Raw genomic sequence first — 18,811 nt, forward strand, 5'->3', positions numbered from 1 at the left:
TAGCACTCAGCACATTGTACTGTAGGTACTCAATTAATGTTTGTTCTAGTCAACAAATAAGTATAGGGTGCCTCTGATATTCTAGGCATTGTGGTAGGTGCTGAGGATAGGAAGAGGAAAAAAAATGAAACAGATCCTGCCTTCAAGGAATGAATGAATGATGTAGAGGGTCAAGGATTAAAGATTCAGGGCTAGAAGAGACTTTTGTTCAGCTTTCTCTTTTTAGCTGAACTCTTTTTGATCCCATGTGGGGTTATCTTGCAAAGATACAAGAGTGCTTTGCCATTTCCTTCTCCAGTAGATTAAGACAAACAGGGTTAAGTGACTTGCTCAGGGTCACACAGCTAGTGAGTAGCTGAGGCTGGATTTCAACTCTAGTCTTCCCGACTTTAGGCCCACTATTCTATCCACTGAGCCACCTAGCTGCCTCTGAGGGGACCACAGATCATCTATTCCAGGGGTTCTCAACTGGGGCTTCCTTAACTTGTTTGTAAGATACTTTGATAACTACATTTCTATATAATTTTAATTCTACATTTGATTTTATGCATTTAAAATATTCTCTAAAGAGGTCCAAAATCTTCACCAGACTGCCAAAGGGATCCAGAGCGTAAAGACTGAAGATCCTTGATCAAGTCTAATTCCTTCTTTTTCCAGATGAGGAAGGCACCTTAAAAATCATAGACTAGGGGCGGCCAGGTAGCACAGTGAGTAAGAGCACTGGCTCCAGTGTCGGGATGACCTGGGGATCAAATCTGGGCTCAGATACTTAGCACCACACCCAGAAATAACTGGCTGTGTAACCTTGCGCAAGTTACTTAACCCTGATTGCTTAAAAAAAAAAGTCATAGACTATAGAATGTCAGAGGTGGGGTGGTCCTTGGAATTAGAGAGCATGGACATGAAAAACGAGCTTCAGGGAGGGCTGGTCTCAGAGCCAGGAAGACCATCCTCAGATACTCACCACGTGGCCATAGGCAAGTCACTTAACTAGCCTCTGGGGGCCTCATCTCTAGTCTCCCAGCCTTTGTACTGGCAGTTTCTCAAGCCTGGAATGCACTCCTTTTCCTAGGCTCCACTTTGAAGAATCCGTCTCTTCATTTAAGACTCAGCTCAGGAACCATGTTCTGCATGAAGCTTTTCTGATTCGCTCCAATAGCTAGGGGCCTCCCTCCCTCCCTCCCTCCTTCCCAAATGAGCTTATATTTAATTATTTTGTGAGCATACATGTGCATTTTATATTTATGCTTCTATGAATGGTGTGTCCCTGGTGCCTAGCAAAGTGACTGGTACACAGTAGGAACATAATAAGTGCTTGATGAGTCATCCTTTGCCTCCTGTAAAGTGAAGGGAGTGAACTCCGTGGCCTCTAGGGTGTCTTCCAGTTCTAAATCTCTGATCCTGCAGAGAGGCTGTGAGGAGCCCAGGGTCGCAGTCAGTCAATAAGCATTCTTAAGCATTAATTCTGTGCTAAGGGCTAGTGATAAGAATTCAGAAGTGAAACAGTCCCTGTTCCCAAGGAGCTTCTATATAAGACGAGAGACAATATGTATAATGTATCATCAGGGACAGGACAAATACCCTCCAGACTTGGGGCCAGAAGCCCGGGTCTGCCGGCCTCTAGTTGCAGCCCCCTCCTTTCAGCCACACTTTCCCTAGGTCCACCTCGGAGAACCTCACACGTGGCCACTGGGAAATTCTCCTTTCCTCCTTTCCATCAGAGGCTGGGCTGTTCGGCCTCTCTGGATCAAGGCGGTTTCCAGGAGGCTAGGAGGCCCATGTTTTCCATTTAGGTGGGGAGGAGGGGATCTGTGAATAGAGCTGCACCCAGTCGATGCGGAACAGAAGCCCTGGCTTTTTCCTGCCCCCTCACCTGTCCTGGCCCGGGACCCTGGCCACCCCTTCTTCAGGACCACAGAGGGGAATTCCTTCTAAGTCGCATTAGTCCCAGCTTGATGAAGCCCCCCACCCCCTCCAGTGAGGGGGAGCTCACCACCTGCCTGGGCAGCCCGCCCCACTAGAGGAGGGGGCAGTTTGAACGGTTAGGTTATTTTCCCCTCATCCATCAAACTTCCCAACTTTCACCCGTGGCGCCTAGTTCTCCGCCTGCGGCCAAACAGGACAAGACTGATCCCAGTTCCAGTATCCACGATCTCAGTATCCTTCCCGAGATAGTAATAGGTCCTCTCTCCTCGCGCCAAGTCGTGCCTCAGTTTCCTCCCAGTCAGACCTGGGAAGGAGGAAGGGAGAGGGGGGCGGGGGTGAGGAGGAGCCACGACTTCCTGGTCAGGAAGAAGGCGCTGGGGGAACCTGGCAGGCGGAGCCCACCCCTGCTGGGGTGGGGCGGGGCTGCGGCTGCGGCTGCGGCTGGAACCCGAGTCTAGGAGGGAGGGAGAGCCTGTGGGAGGGCCGAGGTAGGAGCCTCGGGGCTCCGAAGCTACCGGAGGCACTCGCCGCCCTCCCAGCCTGAAGTGGCTGTCCAGTGCTAGCCAGGCTGCGCTCAGCTCTCCGGAGGGGTGAGTGCTTGGAGGGGGGAGGAGGGAGAGGAGGTGGAAAGAGGAGAGAAGGCTATATGGACGGTGGGCTCAGAGCTGGAAGCGACCCTAAAGAAATCTTTTAGTCTGAGGAAACTGAGGCCCAGAGAGGACAAATCACTGGCCCAAGGTCACACAGAGAGTGGGAAACAGAGAGGGCCCAGTGCAGGAGGTGGGGGAGGGGGTAGCTCTGCCTACCCCTGCACAACTCCAGCTTTGTCCCCTTCCCATTCCTCTTCCCTTTCACCTCCTCCAGGATTCCTGGGTGTCCTGGTCCTTCAGACCTGAGCTAGGCTCTCGGCCCCGCCCCTCGGTGAGGGAACGGGTAAGGGTCGCCAGGTCTGAGAGGTGGGAGGGGGCAGGGAGCTGCGCCCCTCGACTGGAGCTGCAAAGTAAAAAGTTTTCCGAGCGGCGGGGGCGGGGCCTGGGCGGGGCCTAGGGCGGGCCCCTAGCAGGGCGGCCTACTCCCCCCCCACCCCCCACCTTGACCGGGGCTGCACTCTGGACCCCGCGGAGCCGCTTACCCCAGCCCGGGCCGGGAGGAACCCCCCCCACCCCTCCAATCCCAGGAGCGCAGCAGGTAAGGGCTCGGATGAGCAGGGGTTGGCCTCGTGGCATGGAGAGAGTCCGAGATTTGGAATCCGAGGGGTCTGGGTTCGAATGCTGCCTCTGCTCTGCTACTTACCAGTTGTGTGACCACCCCTGCTTGGGCCTCAGTTTCCCCATTTGCAAAGTACAGGATCTGGGCTCCATGATCTCTAAGGGCCATTTCCACGTGACGGAACTTGGAGGTCACTCTTCACTGAGCAGTCCGTCCCCCATCCCCCAGGCTGTCCTTGGCCCCAGCTCTGGCCCGACCCACCAGTGGCCAGTTTCGTTAACCGTTGATCCTCCCTGCCAGTGGCTCCTCCTCCGCTTATCAATCGCTGAGTGCGGGGTGGATACGGAGCTAGGGACCTAGAGAGACTTCCCCGGAATCATCCCCCCTTCCCGGGCACATTTGTTTGTTGGGAGGAGGGAGGCTGGGCCAGTGCTGTTCTTCAAGAACTCCGAGGAAGGAAGAGAATCTAGGAGCGAGTGCATCTCGGTACAATGCGGAAAATGCTGGCTTTGGAGACCCAGCTGGGCCACTGCTCCCGGTGGGACTGGGCTAAATCCTTTCCCCCTCTTGTCGGCAGGTTCTCCTGTGTAAAATGGGAAGGAGGAGGCGGAGTAGCTGGGGGGTCCGTCCCCGCTCGGAGTCTAGGAGCCCTGGGGGAGGGCTGGAGAACGTGGGTTCCCGGCTGATTAGCTGCCTACCCTTGGGGCTAGGCACTTTCCCTCATACCCAGACTACCCCACCCAGCCTCTTAGAATCTTCTGGGCTCCTTCGAGCCTTTGCTTAAATTATACCTTCTTCTGCTTTAGGCCTTTCTGGTAACCCCAGCTGCTCGAGCCTTCCCTCTGAGGGTGACCTAGTATATACTGTACATGTATGGGTGCGGTTGTTTCCTGCGTTAGAATGTAAGCTCTTTGAAGGCAGGGTATTTGCTTTCATTTGGATCCCCAGAGCTTTGCACCGTGCCTGGCACACGTTACTACATGCTTAATAAATGCTCAGCACCTTGCCTTCCCTAGCTTGTTGGTTGATTGACTGAGTGTTAGTTGCCTCATCTGTAAAATGGGAGTCATCCTAGATTACTTCCTTTCTCTGAGGGGTACAGTGAGGAAGGGTCTTTGTAACCTTTGGAAAAGTCAGTGGAAATGGGTAGTGTTTATGTGAACAGTTCAGATTTCCAAGCCTTCCTCCTGCTCCCTCTCCCTCTTGCCTCACCCTAGTCCTTTGCCACAGGCATCTGGTGGTGGCCCGGGTGCTTTTTCTTAGCCTTTTTTCTATTACTCTGGGGCAGCCGCCTCCCCTGAGGTTTGGCAGGGATGGGCTTGATGGGGCTGGGGAGCTGAGATACCAGCAGAGGAAGGGAAAGATCCTGGAGAGAGAGGGGCCAGGTCTTTGACTGGTCTGAGCCCCTGGTGGGAGTTGGGGGAAAGGGGTGGGTCCAGGAGGGGATAGTCAGAGAGCTGGACTCTGGGAAAAGGCAGGAGAACCTTTGACCCTTGATCCTCCAGGGCCTCTTGGCAGCCCTTTGGTTAGTGACTCGGAAAAATCACTGATGTGGAAGTAGGGGACCTGGAAACAGCCCCACTCTCTTCTCCTTACTAGTTATGTGCTTTGAATCCACTAGGGTCTAGGGAAAAGAATAGTGGATATTTAAGTCAGAATCTGGGCTCAAATCTAATCAGCATTGTAAATTTGGGCAAGTCATTAACATTTCTGAGCCTCAGTTTCCTTCTCTATAAAATGAAGTTAGTATTTGTGTAATCTTGGGCAAGAAGGGGGCTGGACTAGGCCTTCCAGTTCTAAAACCATGATCCTCTTCCATCTTACCTCCCAGACCACCCCGGCTCCAAAAGGCTTTGAATTGGTGCTGGGGAAAGGGGGAGAACAACTCAATAAATGCTTCAAGATGAGGAAAATTCTGCCTTCACTTGCAGGCGGATTACAGTAAAATCCCTTTGAGATGGTGGGGTATTGTTGGGGGGCCTGGGATGGGAGATCTGGGGTTGTGGCATGAAGTCCGTTGACTGTTTATTATAGGGCTTAGAAGGTCTGGGATCCAGGCCCATTGATGCTTGCTCACTTAGCTGGGTGAGATTGGGGGGGGGGGGGGGGGGGCCCACTTGGTTCCTAAAGCCCCTTCTTCTTCATGATGCTCCCAAAGGCCCCTTCCACCTTTAGACCTCACGATTGGTTGGGAGGGGGCGTTGTGGAGAGAGCAGGAAACTGGCAATTCTCTCTGCCAATGAATTCTGTTGACAAAGATAAACTGTATTTGAATAATGATCACAAGTTAGTCTCTCCAAGCCCCTAGACTGGGGGCTTAGGTTGGGCCTAGCCTTTCACTTTCTCTTGGGGAATTAGGGAGCCCTGGAACAGAGATACAGAGAAAAAAAGTTCACAAGTACCATCTCAGGCTTCTTAGTCCTCTTGGAAAACTAGGATTTCTCTTAAAATGCTGTTGTATAGTATTGTGTAAAAATGGAATTTCCTCCCAGTGAATTCTGGGAAGGACAGTGTTCTTGAACTGAAAACTTGATGCTGAAAACTCCCGCCCTTGTGGAGTTTTCTGGCTTATAAACTTTTCCCCCAAACTACCCTAGGAAGATGAAAGCACAAATTTCATTATCCCCATTTTTGAGAAAAGTGGGTTGGATTAAATGTTGAGCTTTGTTTTTAGTTTTAGCTCTGACATCCCTTGTTTTAAGGCCCCTCCCAGCCCCGACATTCCCTGTTCCAAGGGACTCTCCAAACTTCCACAGTATGATGGAAGTTACAAGTCCTGGATGAGGTGATTTTTATAGGCATTAGAGTAGTAACTGGAGGTGCCCATGCCTTCCCTCAATATGCAGAATACAATGTAATCATGGATCCCTGTATAGGAAGAGCCCTCTATCTTCCCACCCCTGACCAAGCTGACTGACTGGTATAGGCTTTAAGATGGTTTTTCTAGCACTGGGGATGGGTTTGCAGTGAGACATCTCCACTCTCTCACCGGCCTAGTGGTAAGCATTTATGAATGGCTGTTCAGGAGTATGCCCAAGGAGCAGAGAGAAGCTAGAGGCCCCACAGGATCTTACCTTCCTTGGCACCTGGCCTTAACCACTGAAGTCAGCAGCTGAGACCAAGCCTAAACAAATCCAGGAGAGAGTCAGTGCCCTGGGGAAACTTAATGCATTTCAATTCAGTGAAACAATCATTTATTCAGCACCTACTAGGTCCCAGAGCCTGTGCTGGGCTCTGGTGATGAAAGGAAACAATAGAACTTAATATTCTTCTGGGGAAACAAAATGAAGACAGATACATATATTTAAAATGTACACAAAGTAGACAGGTAGGTGTATAGAGAGCTGGCTTCCTGGTTATGAAACCCTGGGTTCTAGTTCTGCCTACTGACTGTGTGACCCTGGGCAAGCCACTTAATTCCTGAGTGCCCCATGCATCTCACAAGAAACCGAATGTATTTGCTAATAGTGACAGTAAGATGCATCCCATACAAAAACAAAAAACAAACCTTGTCCTCAAGGGGTTTTTATTCTATCTGGGAGAGAACAGGAACATTTATAGGTAAAAACAATAAAAGAAACCAGATGGTTGGGGGGTAAGCGGAAGGCACACACAGACACGTGCTTACCTTACTTTATCAAGAGCTCACAACTAGACATAAGACCATAGATTCAGAGCTTTAAAGGGTTTCTTCAGATTTAGAAATGATTTCTTCAGATCCCCTCATTTTACAGAGAAGGGATTGCTGTTCTAAGCATTGGGTAATACAAAGACAGAGACCAAACCATCTTCTTCCCTCAAGAAGCTTGGAAGAGCAAGGGGGAGACAATAGGTAGATACAAAACATATAAAGTGGATACAAAATAATTTTTGAGAGGAAGGCACTTGGCAGTGGTGGGAGAACTGGGTCTTTTAAATGAAAATCTACTACACATGTGTGCCCCTACCCCCAAACAGACCCATGCCGTTCCCTCATAAAAAATTCCGTATTTTTGTTGTGGAAACACCTGCATTGCCTATGTCCCCCTCTCCCGTTCCCCCTTCCTGAGCACCATCCCTTCTAACAAAAAAATTTAAAAAGATTGGTTAAAAAAAAATTCAAGAAAACTAATCAACGTATTGAAAAATCCTGACATTCTTGTAGTCCCCCATTTCTTCAGAGAAGTGGGGTGGCAAGTGTCTTCTCCTATCTGTTTTGGGGCCAAGCTGGGTAATTGAAATTCCATGGTTTTTATTTTGGATTGGCATCTTTTGCACATCCATCGTTGGAGCCATCACAAACATTGTTTTCTTGATTCTGCTCACTTCACTCTGCATTAGTTCATACGAGTCTTCGGATGCTTCTCTGAATTCTTCACATTTCTGGTTTCTTACTGACCAGTGAGATTCAGTTCCATTCATGTACCACAACCCAATCTCTTTCTGATCCTCTGTCTCTTAATGGTGAATCTTTGTTCTAGAGAGAGATTCCTTGATTTTCTTAACATGAAGCATGGGAGACACCTTGGGGAAAGCTGCAGAAATTTGAGAGCAACTCACCCAACATTTATAAAGGACCTACCATGTGTGAGGCATGCCATGATCTCTCTATTTTCCCTGCATCTTATTTGTAGAGCTTTGTAGGTACAAGGACAGTTAAATCCATTTTCTGTTGGAAGTTTAGAGTGTAAGTTCCTTGAGAGTAGGGAATGTTTCACTTCTGCCTTTATATTCCTAGTGCCTAGGACATAATTGTTGTTGTTTAGCCATTCAATTTACAAATTCAGCCCATGGGGGTTTTCTTAGCAAAGTTACAAATCCATTTCTCCAGTGGATCAAAGCAAAGAGAGGTTAAATGACTGGCCCAGGGTCACACAGTTAGTGAGTGTCTTAGGCTGGATTTGAACTCAGGCCTTCCTGAATCCAAGCCTGGTGTTCTATCTACTGAGCCATCTTGCTATCTACATGGACGTAATTAGCACTTAATAAATGCTTCTTGAATTGACTCATAGTGAATGTGGTATACCCCTTAGTAAAATATAAGTTCTTTGAGGATGAGGAGTATTTAATTTTTTCCTTTCTATACCCAGGTCCTAACACAGTACCTGGCACATAGAATCTACTTAAATTCTTTTTTAAATGTTTTTTTTTATTTTTAGCTTTTTTTTTTTGGAGGGGCAATTGGGGTTAAGTGACTTGCCCAAGGTCACAGGGCTAGTAAGTGTAAAGTGTCTGAGGTGGGATTTGAACTCAGGTCCTCCTGACTCTAGGGCCAGTGCTCTATTCACTGTGCCACCTAGCCACCCCTACTTAATAAATTCTTGTTGGAGTAAATAAAGGCAAGATGAGGAGTAGAGTGGACAGAAAACCAGGGGTGGAAAGAAGGAGTGGAGAAGACCAGGATGGTATAGGGCACACTCTGGCTCTGGGTTCAAATCCAACCTCTGATGATTGCTACCTCTATGACCTTGAGCCAGTTTCTTAACCTCTCTTCTGCAAAATGGGGTGATTGTACTAGCTGATCACCCTCCCCTAGTCTCAGTTTCTTCCTCTGTAAAATGAAGAGGTTCACCCACATGTCCTTCTGGTTCTATATTTCGGTTCCTATGGCTTAGGTGGGGGAAAGGCTTTGGGTCCTCACTGTTCAATACCATCAGTTTTTTTTTTTTTAGATTTTTCTTTTTGCTTTTTTTGTAGGGGAGAAGGTAGAGCAATTGGGGTTAAGTGACTTGCTGAAGGTCACACAACTAGTTTTGTATTGTGTCTGAGGTCAGATTTGAACTCAGGTCCTCCTGACTCCAGGGCTGGTGCTCTATTCACTGCACCACTTAGCCGCCCCTAGTTTTGATCAAGAGATGAATTAGGGTTTCTAAGGAACATCTCAGGGCCAGGTCCCTGTCATTCCTTGCTGCTCCCCATCCAGGACAGAGAAGCCACCAGTTGTCAGCATACCCAAAGTGGGATTAGCTGGAGGGCCCTCAGGCATACAATCTATACTAAACTCAGGCCTGAGCCTAGGCCACATCTGCAGTGGATTGGGGCAAGAGAAGGGGTCTGCCCAGCATGTTGAGGAAGGAGCCAGAGTCCACAGGCGGTGAATTCTAAGGTGCAGTGGGCCGAGACACCTTCAGACAAGGAATCCAGCAGAAAGAGTTCTGGAGTTTGGTTCTGATCCAGTCTTTGATGGTTACTACCAGGGTGGCCTTGGGCAAGTCACTTTGCTTCTCTGGTCTCATTTTCCTCCTCAGTAAAATGAAGGCCTATCCTATCCAGCACCTAAGGCCCCTCCCAGCTCTAAATCTCATCTCTTTTCTTCCGTTAGCCTTCAGGGGTGGTGGAAAGGGAAGGCTTTAGAGGCCGGAAGAGTCAAGTACGAATCCTTGTTCAGACACCCTTACTAACAATGAGATCCTGGGCAAAGCATGTGGCCTCTCTGAACCTCAGTTTCCTCTGTAAAATGGGGATAATAAAAGAATCTGCCCAAGGGTTATTATGAGCATGAAAGAGATCTGAAGTGATTTGCAGGCTTCAAAGCCCCATAAAAATGCCGACAGCTATGAGCCTTTCTGTGTCCAGCTCTCCTCACTAGGCAGAAATGGATCCCAGAGTCGCTCTGCTCCTTGGCCTGAAATCTGGGTCTGCCTGCAGTGTCTTTCTGTCCATCACTGCATCCTTGGGACTAGAGTGTCTTCAGAGCTTGCCAGCCCCACATATCCCCTCCAAGCACAGAGGACAGGTTATTAGGGGTACCAGAGAGCGGGGGACCCAAGGAGGCCTCGTGTGTATGTGTGGGAACTTCATGGCCTTCGGGGAAGAGGGTTTGAACCTCTTAGGCAACGAAGAGCTGCCTGGCCTCTGGAAAGAGAACCCGAAGCGCAACATGAGTCCTGCAAAGTGCCAGGCTTGTGGAGGCCCTCGGATGGGCCCAGCAACATTCCAGCAGCCTCACTGCCACTATTTGTCTTGTGGTAGCAAACTGCTTGGCCTTAGGCTGCTGGTCTGGATGCCCCCAAATTGCCTCGAAAATCAGGCAGCCAAGAGGGGAGCCAGACAGCAGTGGAATGAGGATGGCTCGGAACCAGAGGTCCTCAGTTCAAATCCCAGTTTGGGCCTGTTGGCCAAACACTTCCTGTCTCTTGACCTCAGTATCTAAGACTTCTTTCTCCCAGCCCTGACATCCCCTGTTATCAGGTCCCTCCCAGCTCTCATATTCCCAGTTCTAAGGTCCCTCCCAGCCCTGACATCCCCTGTTCTAAGTTCCCCCTCTCACCATCAGCTCTGACAGGTTCTATTCTAAGACCTGTCCTCTTCTGACATCCCATGTTCTGAAGCCCCTCCTAACTGACATTTTTTCTAGGTCCCTTTTGTCTCTAACTTAGAACATTCTCAGGACTCTAGCAGCCCTCATCCTGTGATCCCATCATTTAAGGACCCACCCTTCCAGGAAGTGGCAAAGCCAAGTCCCGTAAAGCTGCCCTCGGTGCTCCACTTTTGTCAGGATCCTGGGTGGCACCTTTCCCCTCAGGAGTCCAGGACAGGCATGACTTTGTGTCTAAATTACTCACCTTATTTTCTCTTCATAGCAACTTTGTTAACTAGGTAACACAGCTATTGATATCCCCATTTTAAAGCTGAGGAAGCTGACATGAAGGACTTGTGTAGGGTCATACAGCTTTTAAGTGGCTGAGGCAGGTTCTGAACGCAGACCTACATACCTCCAGATCTCGTCACATTTCTTTAGCATAGCAGAATGAGGGCTGGGCAGAACCATAAAGGTCATCTAATACTCCAACCCCTTTTATAGATGAAACTCAGGCTTAGAGAAGAAAACCAAATTGCCCAAGGTCACAGTAGTAAATGGCAGAACAAGGATTTGAATACAGGTCCTCTGACTCCAAATTAAAAAAAAAACCTAGCATTTTTTTCTGTGCCAGATAGATACTGTGGTCAAGGCTGCACCATCTACCTCTGGCCATGCAATGTCCTAATGATGGGAGGAGAGCAGAGTATGAGCTGAGCTTTTCTTCAAGATTGGGCTATGGCTTGTAGTTTCACTCTGAGTCAGACTGGGACCGCCCAGACTGGGACCCCAGCTTCCTCTTTGGCTCCTGCTGTCCTGTCTTTGGAGGGCGAGTTCTGCTTTTCTGGGAAGGGCCCTAGAGTGGGTTGGATGGTTGAAATCCTTGTTCTAGGAGGTGATTTCCTGAAAGGAAATGAAATCTAGGTCCATTGTAGGTCATGGAAGTTTGAAAGCTGCGCCTTTTAAGGCCGGGATGAGCACACTTGCCATATTATTTCTATTTCCTTGAATTGATTCTGGTGGCAGTCTGGCCATTTGCTACTTAATGAAATGCTTGTTAGGGCTCTGTGGCAGTGAGTAATGGGAGCTGCCCTTTCCTTCCAGGCTACCTGACAACAAAGGGCTCCTGTCTGGTGGTGGGTATGTCTCACACAGGGTGGAGTGGACAGAAGGGTTGGTGTTAACTGACCACGGACAGATCATTCTCCAGTGAGGGGACAGTGATGTCACTGCCTAGCTTTGTTTGAGACTGTTAGCCTGATTAGTGAGGGGGGATTCAATGAGGTAACTAATGAGGCAGCACTACATCAGGGAAGTGGGATAATAATAATAATAGTAACCATGACTGGCATTCATTTATTTATTATTTTAAGGCTTGCAAAGCCTATTCCAGCATTTTATTTGAACCTCTATCACAGCCGTGTGATCTAAGGGTTACAGGTGCTTTTGTCCCCATTTTGCAATGAGGAAAGTGAGGTCTAGAGAGAGGATGTGACTTGTCCATGGCCACACAGCCAGCAAGTACAGAAGACAGAACTTGAAACCAGCTGAACAGCGTATTCGCACCATGGTCTGTGGGTTATTGTTTATTCTTCCTTCCGGGGGCATTTACATTTTAGAAAGGATGGTGGAGAAAGAGCAATTCCTAACCCAAGTCAATGAACCCAATCCAATCTAATCCAACCCAGTCCAATCCAGCTCAGTGCAACTCAATCCAGTCTTCCAACCCAACCATAACTAGTCCAGCTCAACCAAATCCAGTCCAATCCATCCCAACCCAGTCAGTTCTAATCCAGTTCTGATTCAGTTCAACCCAATCCAATCCAACCTGATGCAATTCAGTCTCATTCTACCCATTCTAACAACCCACTTTTACCTAACCCAGTCCAACCCAATTCAGTCCAATCCAACAAACATTTATTAAGTGCCTTCCTTGTGAGAGACATTGGGAACATAGGACAAAAAATGGAGAATAGTCCTTGCCCTCAACGATCTTATATTCGTTGCAGAAATAGATTATAGTTATGTTATATTATAACACATAATTTATAATATAATATAATATGTATTTATGTGTTATGTTACAACATAGAAATAGATTATAAATCTTCAATTTGAGGAGGAGCAGAGAGGGCACTGGTAACTAAGGGAATTAAGAAGCACTCCCCACAGAAAGCTGGAAGCTGAGTTTTGAAACTAGCTAGTGCTTGTAGTAAGGGCTGCATTCCAGGCATATGGGAGAGCTGTTTTGCTGTTTGTCTTTCATTGTTGAAGAGGACCATGATGTCAAGGAGGTGACATCATGACATACAAGTGAATTGGATTGAAATGAGACAGAGCTGTGCAAACCTGTCAGCCTCACTCTCTCCTCGGGAGTCATCTGGGTCCAGTGGCCAGATATGGATCAGGATGACTGGAGATGGCCCTGAGTGCATGGATGCAGTGGGAGACCTTGGCCTTTTGAAATTAAAGTACTTTAGCAGGTCTCAGTTTGACTGAGGCAACACCCACTCAGTGATTAAGGTTAGGTAAGAAATGAGATGGAGAATGGCTGAAAATGGGAGTTCTAAATCTTGAGAACAGCAAGTAAGGTGGTTTGACCAGAACAGAGTCTAACAAAAAGCCTCTTGCCCAAACGCAGCCCTGTGCATTCTGAACCAGATTAAACTGCATTTGGGAAATACTTAACAAAATAAATAAAAATTCAACAAAACAAAGATAATCTTAATTTGTGGTTTTCTGAGTCAACATAGGCCCACGGGAATCTATTTCTACTTGAGTTTGCCACCACTGGACTGGAACATTGCATATACAAAGGAAAGGTAGGTTGGGGCCAGGTGGTGAAAGGATTTTACAGATGATAAATGGAGAAGTTTGTGTTTTATCCCTGAAGATAAGAGAGTCCTTGAAGTTTCTTGAGCTAGGGACTGTCGTGGTTAGATTTGAGCTTAGGGAAGATGATTTTGGCAGCTGTGTGGGAGGGTGGATTAGAGAGGGGAGAAGGGGAAGCCACTCAGGAGACTTGTAATAGTCCAGGCAGGAGGGGAAGAGGCCCAGAACTCATGATGCTGGCTGTGAGGGAAGGGAATGGAATGAATGGGAGACAAATTGTGGGGATAGAGAGATGAGGGCTTGGCCATGGCCTTGATATGGGGGTCAAAGGTAAAGAAGGAGTCAGGGATGAATAACATTTCAGATTTGGGTATCTAGCAGGATAATGGTGGCCTCAGAAATTTGAAGGAGGGGTAAGTTTGTGGGGGACTGTGGGGAAAGGGAAAGTATTCTTTAGCAGATTTTTAGGCAGCCATAATAGTGATTGTAACTGGTATCAACCTCACCGCCCTGAGGTCACATCTAAACCCAGCCAGGTGTGTGTAGGGTGGGAGAAACCGAGAAATAGCCTCAGAAAATTTGAGGGTAGAAGAGAAATACATATTTCTTAGTCTATGCAAAATACATACAGTGCATTTTTGTCTGGAGGCACCATCAGCTAGGAAGACCAGGAGAGACTTTATGTGGGAGGGGACTTTGGAGGTGAACTTTGAAGGGAACTAGGGTTTCTAAGAGGCAAGGTGAGGAGAGAACCCATTCTATGCATGGGACAGTGCAAAGACCTGGAGAGAGGAGATGGAATCTCATGTGAGGAATAGTAAGATCAGTTTGACTGGATTGTAGAGTGCATGGACAGATTTTCAGAGTCTGTGAAAGGCTTTACATGTCAAGTGGGAATATGTATTTGCTTCTAGAGGAACTAGGGAGCCCCTGAAGTTTATTGAGTGAGAGAGGGCAGATCTGGTAGAAAGAATCACTTTGGCAGCTATGTGAAAAAGGGAGAGAATAAGTGGGAATTAAATAAATTCTGCCCCTTGTTTTCTCCTTTCCTCCTATCCCCATCAGACCGTATCTCCCCCAGGTCAGGATCAGGAAGGCAATCAGAGTGAAGTATAGAGAGGTGAGAGGGGAGGAGTCGGGGAATGGAGAGTGATGCCCTAACGCACCAGGAGGTAGCAGATAGAGGTTTGATATTTATGACAAAGGAAATCCAAAGGAAAAAATGAAAATACTTTATACATTCAAAGTTTACTCCCCTAGACAAGACTAAATTGTCCTCTTCTTCCTTTTCTTCCTTCTCTTAGGTCCCCATCCCAGGTTCTGGGGGGCATTTCAAAAGGAACGCATTTGGTGGAAAGCTTTGTGGACCCCCTAGGAGGCATTCGGAAATCCCTCCAGCCCCTGCTCTCCCATGGCCCCATCTCCTCCAGCTTTGCCCTTCTTCCTGCCCTCCTGCCTCCCTCCCTGGCTGGGGCAGCTTCTGCCCAGCCCGTGAGCTCACAGCTTTCAGTGTGGCGTGTATAGCATGGCTCAGATCCCAGTGAGTCACTCCCACAGAATAGCAGCATTGCTTCAGAGAGCTTGGAGCTGGGCGCTGGGCAGGGCCCTGTTTGTGTTGGGCAGGTCCCTCTCAAAGGTGCACTCAGAGGCCGGGCCAGGCCAGGCAGGGGCATACACACAGGACTCTGTGTGAGGGAAGCGGCCGTTTGGAGGGAACACAGGATGTCCCTGGGCCCGGGCTGCGGGTGGGGTGAGGAGGGATCTCTGTAACAGGCAACCCAGGACAAACAGCTTCTGTGTCTGAGCAAACAGGAAGCTTGACAGGGTGGGCAGAACCTGAGCTCCACTAGGTAAATAAGCCTGTGGGCCCAGGAAGGAAAGGCAGTCTGGGCTCGGGGATGGCGTGATCCTGCAGCCACCCCCCTGCCCAGCCCCGAGCGGAGCCTCCCAGCTCTCCTCATCCCTGGCTCCTGGGCCAATGTTCCATCCTTCCAGGGGAAGCCATCCCCACCTTCAGTTTGATAGCATCTTCCACTGAGCTAAGCTTCTTCCTGACCCAGCAAGGCTGCCCTTGATGTGACGGTCCAGGGCCTTGGGGGCAGCTGGGGGACATGGGGGACCAGCCTCAGGCCAGCAGTAAGGGGCCTTCTGATTGGAGGCTCTTCTGCTGGGCTCCCACAGTCTCCCATCACCTCAGATAGCCTTACATCTACTCTGGGTGTATCCTGTGTGAGCCAATTTGTCTGCGGGATGTCATCCCCATTAGTGAGCTGTCTGAGGGTAGGGTCTGGGGATGCACTTCTGTTTGTATCTCTAGCACTTAGCCCAGTTCCTGGCACACAGTAATTACGACACAAATGCTTGTTATCTGACTTATAGACTTCCCTCTTTCCCCCCTCTGCATTGATGCCCCACCAGAGCCTGTGGGAGGATAACAAAGGTAGGAGGGGCACACTGTGAACCGAACATAGAATGAGCTGTGCATAGTAGGAGGTTTGACCGCCACCTTGTCAGGAGGGGTGGCCTTCAGCATGTCCCTTCCATGAATGGTCCAGAAGAGCTAAGTGTTAATGCACACAGCCCTGGCTCATTCAGCAATCAATAAGTGGATCACCAAACATTGATTTGGCCCCAGAATCAGGAACTCATACCAGCTGTGTGACCCTGGGCATGTCTCTTCAATGCTTCAGATAACCCTCTGAGTCTGTATACTGCTGAGAAGATGCTGATCTTCACTGGTAAAGGGTGTCATTACTGGGAGTTCCCTACATCTCTGAGAGCACATGACCAGTCCAGAAGAATGTGCCTGGCCCTGATCTCAGTGCTAGGGGGCCATTCGGTGCTCCTCCCTTCACATCTCCTCTTTCCCATCTCTCTGATCCCTTTAGCATAACTGATCTAAGACATCTCATTAATGAAAATTAACACATAGTCCAGGAATGTGCTTGGAGATATGTGATGGTGGTTGTAATGTGAGTCATTCATTCATTCCATAAGCATTTATTAAGCACTTACTATGTGTCAGACTGTATGTAAGAGGCTGGGGACGCAAAGACGACTGAGGCAGTCCCCAGCTACAAGGAGCTTACTACATTCCTTCAGGGACAGGAGAGGCAGCATGTACCCAGAAAAATCAATACAAAAGTTTTGCAGAGTGCTTTCCTAGAGAGAGTGGCACGAGGAATCCAGGAGGTCAGGTTAGAGCAGCCGCTGGAAGAGAACATGTTGTTGTTCGTCTGTTTTCTATGAAGACTGATGATGCCTTGACTCGTGCGTGAACTGGCTTTCACTGAGGCAGAGCTGCACAAAGGCGTCAGCCTCCCCTCTCCCTTCCTAAGTCATCAAAGCCCAGTGCTAGGACAAAAGTCAGGGTGGCCAGCCACGGCCTGGGATGCGTTGGGTGTCTGAGCAAGCCCTCGATGCTCCCGGCGCCTGCTTCGACCACCTTTGTGGCTGTTGGAACAAATTGTTCTCATCCACTTATTCCACAGGGAAAGTCTTCTCGTGCTTGGGGTAGACACTCCCCTAACTCACTGCCTGTCAGTTCCCTTTAACCTGGCTGAGTCCAGGGTGTGATCACTTGGCATGTGATACAGCCCTTGGAGCCGCAGGTGAGAGGTAGAACATGAGCTCTCTCCAAGGCAGAGATGAGAGGGCAATCTGGCCTCTCCATTTCAGGCAGGAGGGGACTCCTCTGCAAAGACACAGAGGTGGGAAATAGACTGTTATAGACAGGAAACAGCAAATAGGCTGGATGTTGGCTGGAGTGGAGTGTGTAAAAGGGAGCAGGTACAATCAGCCCAGAAAGGTGGGTTGGGAGCTAGATTTTTAAGGGCTTTAGAAAACCAGATGTGAATAGAGGAGCTTAGTAGGTGCCCTGGGCATTGTGCTAAGTGCTGCGGATCCAAAAAAAATTTTTTTTAATACAAGGTAAAAACAGCTCCTGCCATCAAGACCTTATATTCTGATGGGAGAGACAATATGTGTATATTTAAGTCATTGAAGCTTAAAACTGCACTAAGACTTCTGAGACGCCCTGTATTAAAAAAAAAAAATAAAACAAACACCTAGAAACTCCTGGTCATAAGAGGGAGCCCCTGGAGCTCTTGAAATGGGGAATGCTGTGGTCAGACCTGTGCCATAGGAAGATCAGCTGTGTGCAGGACGGATTGGAGCTGGGAGAGACTGGAGGCCGGGAGACTAATTTGGAGGCTCTTACAACAGCCCATATTTGAAGTGATTGAGCCTGATAAAGCGTGGTGACAGGGGAGTGGAAAGCACTGGACTTTTACCAGAGATGTTCTGGAGGAAAGTGACAAGATGTGAAAACTGATAGAATGTAGGTGATGAGGGAGAGGGAAAGGTTGAGAACTGATTACTTGTGGTAAATTTACATGATCCTAAATCAAGCGGACAATTCTTTTTTAACCAATGGCCAAGCCCTGTGCTAATCCCTGGGAATACAAATACAAGCCAAGAGAAAGTCATTTCTTGCCCTCAAGGAGATTACTCTCTAATGGGGGAAGAATACAGAGAAAAGAAAGCTGGAAGTCAGGGTTGGAGAGGACTTTGATGGGAAGTGAGTCAGGAGAGGAATGAAGGCTAGGGAAGCCCTTAAAATGGAGGTTCTAGGAGGAGCCAATCAATCAGAGGGAGGATTTCAGGGTTGGCCAGGTACCTCCAATGTGGGAAGTCCAGGCATGGTGAGAACTTCCAGGGTGGAGAATATTCTGGAGTGCTGTAAAGATACTCTGTTGGCAGAGTCAGGTGTGCATCCTGGAGAGGGATGGAGGATGCTGGAGCCCTTCCTAGAAATAGGGACATTAAGAAGAAGGGAGGATTTTGGAGAAAGAATAACGAGTTCAGTTTCAGATATGAACTTGAGGCTGTTAGTGATGGGAGCCTAGAGCTTGGGAAGTTCAGTCTAGGGATGGTTATATAGATCTGAGAACTGTCTGCATGTACAGTGGTGATCGCTGAACCCATGGGAAATGATGAGATCACCAAGAGTGTACAGAGAGACAAGAGGGTCCAGAGCAGAGGCTTGGAAGGAGCCCAGAAACTTAGAGTTGGCAGAGACCTTAAATGTAGACTATCGGACCTGGAGGGGACTTTAGGACAGAGAATGTAGGTACTTAATATATGCTTAGTGCCGGATTGATAGGACACAAACTCAGGCTTCCTGGTCATCTTCCTCTAGGTTATTGTTTAGTCATTTTTCAGTCACGTCTGATTCTTTGTGACCCCATGTGGGATTTTCTTTGCAATGGTTTGACATTTTTTTCTCCAGTTCATTTTACAGATAAGGAAACTAAGGCAAACAGGGTAAATGCCTTGCCCAGGATCACACAGCTGCTAAATTTTTTTTTTTTTTTTTAAGCAATCGGGGTTAAGTAACTTGCTCAAGGTTACAGGCCAGTTATATCTGGGTGTGGTGCTGAGTATCTGAGCCCAGGTTTGATCCCCAGGTCATCCCGACACTGGAGCCGGTGCTCTTACTCTCTGAGCCACCTGGCAGCCCCACAGCTGCTAAATGTTTGAGAACAGATTTGAACTTGGGGAGAT

The 18,811-nt window shown here is 48.4% G+C and overlaps 1 protein-coding gene across 2 annotated transcripts in view; it reads left to right on the forward strand.

Annotated features, from left to right (window-relative positions):
• Positions 1-2,224: 2,224 nt before the first annotated feature.
• TRPV4 (transient receptor potential cation channel subfamily V member 4) overlaps positions 2,225-18,811 on the forward strand; it is a 60,294-nt gene continuing 43,707 nt past the window's right edge. For both annotated transcript variants that reach the window (XM_069081367.1, XM_069081368.1), the window contains exon 1: positions 2,225-2,516. The gene's annotated coding sequence lies outside the window, so the exon portion shown is untranslated. The remainder of the gene's footprint in view (positions 2,517-18,811) is intronic.

The sequence above is a fragment of the Petaurus breviceps genome, unplaced genomic scaffold (assembly GCF_028583685.1).
Source record: "Petaurus breviceps papuanus isolate PSGF00001 unplaced genomic scaffold, PetGlider_PUasm1.0 99, whole genome shotgun sequence".
Lineage (NCBI taxonomy): Eukaryota > Metazoa > Chordata > Mammalia > Diprotodontia > Petauridae > Petaurus > Petaurus breviceps.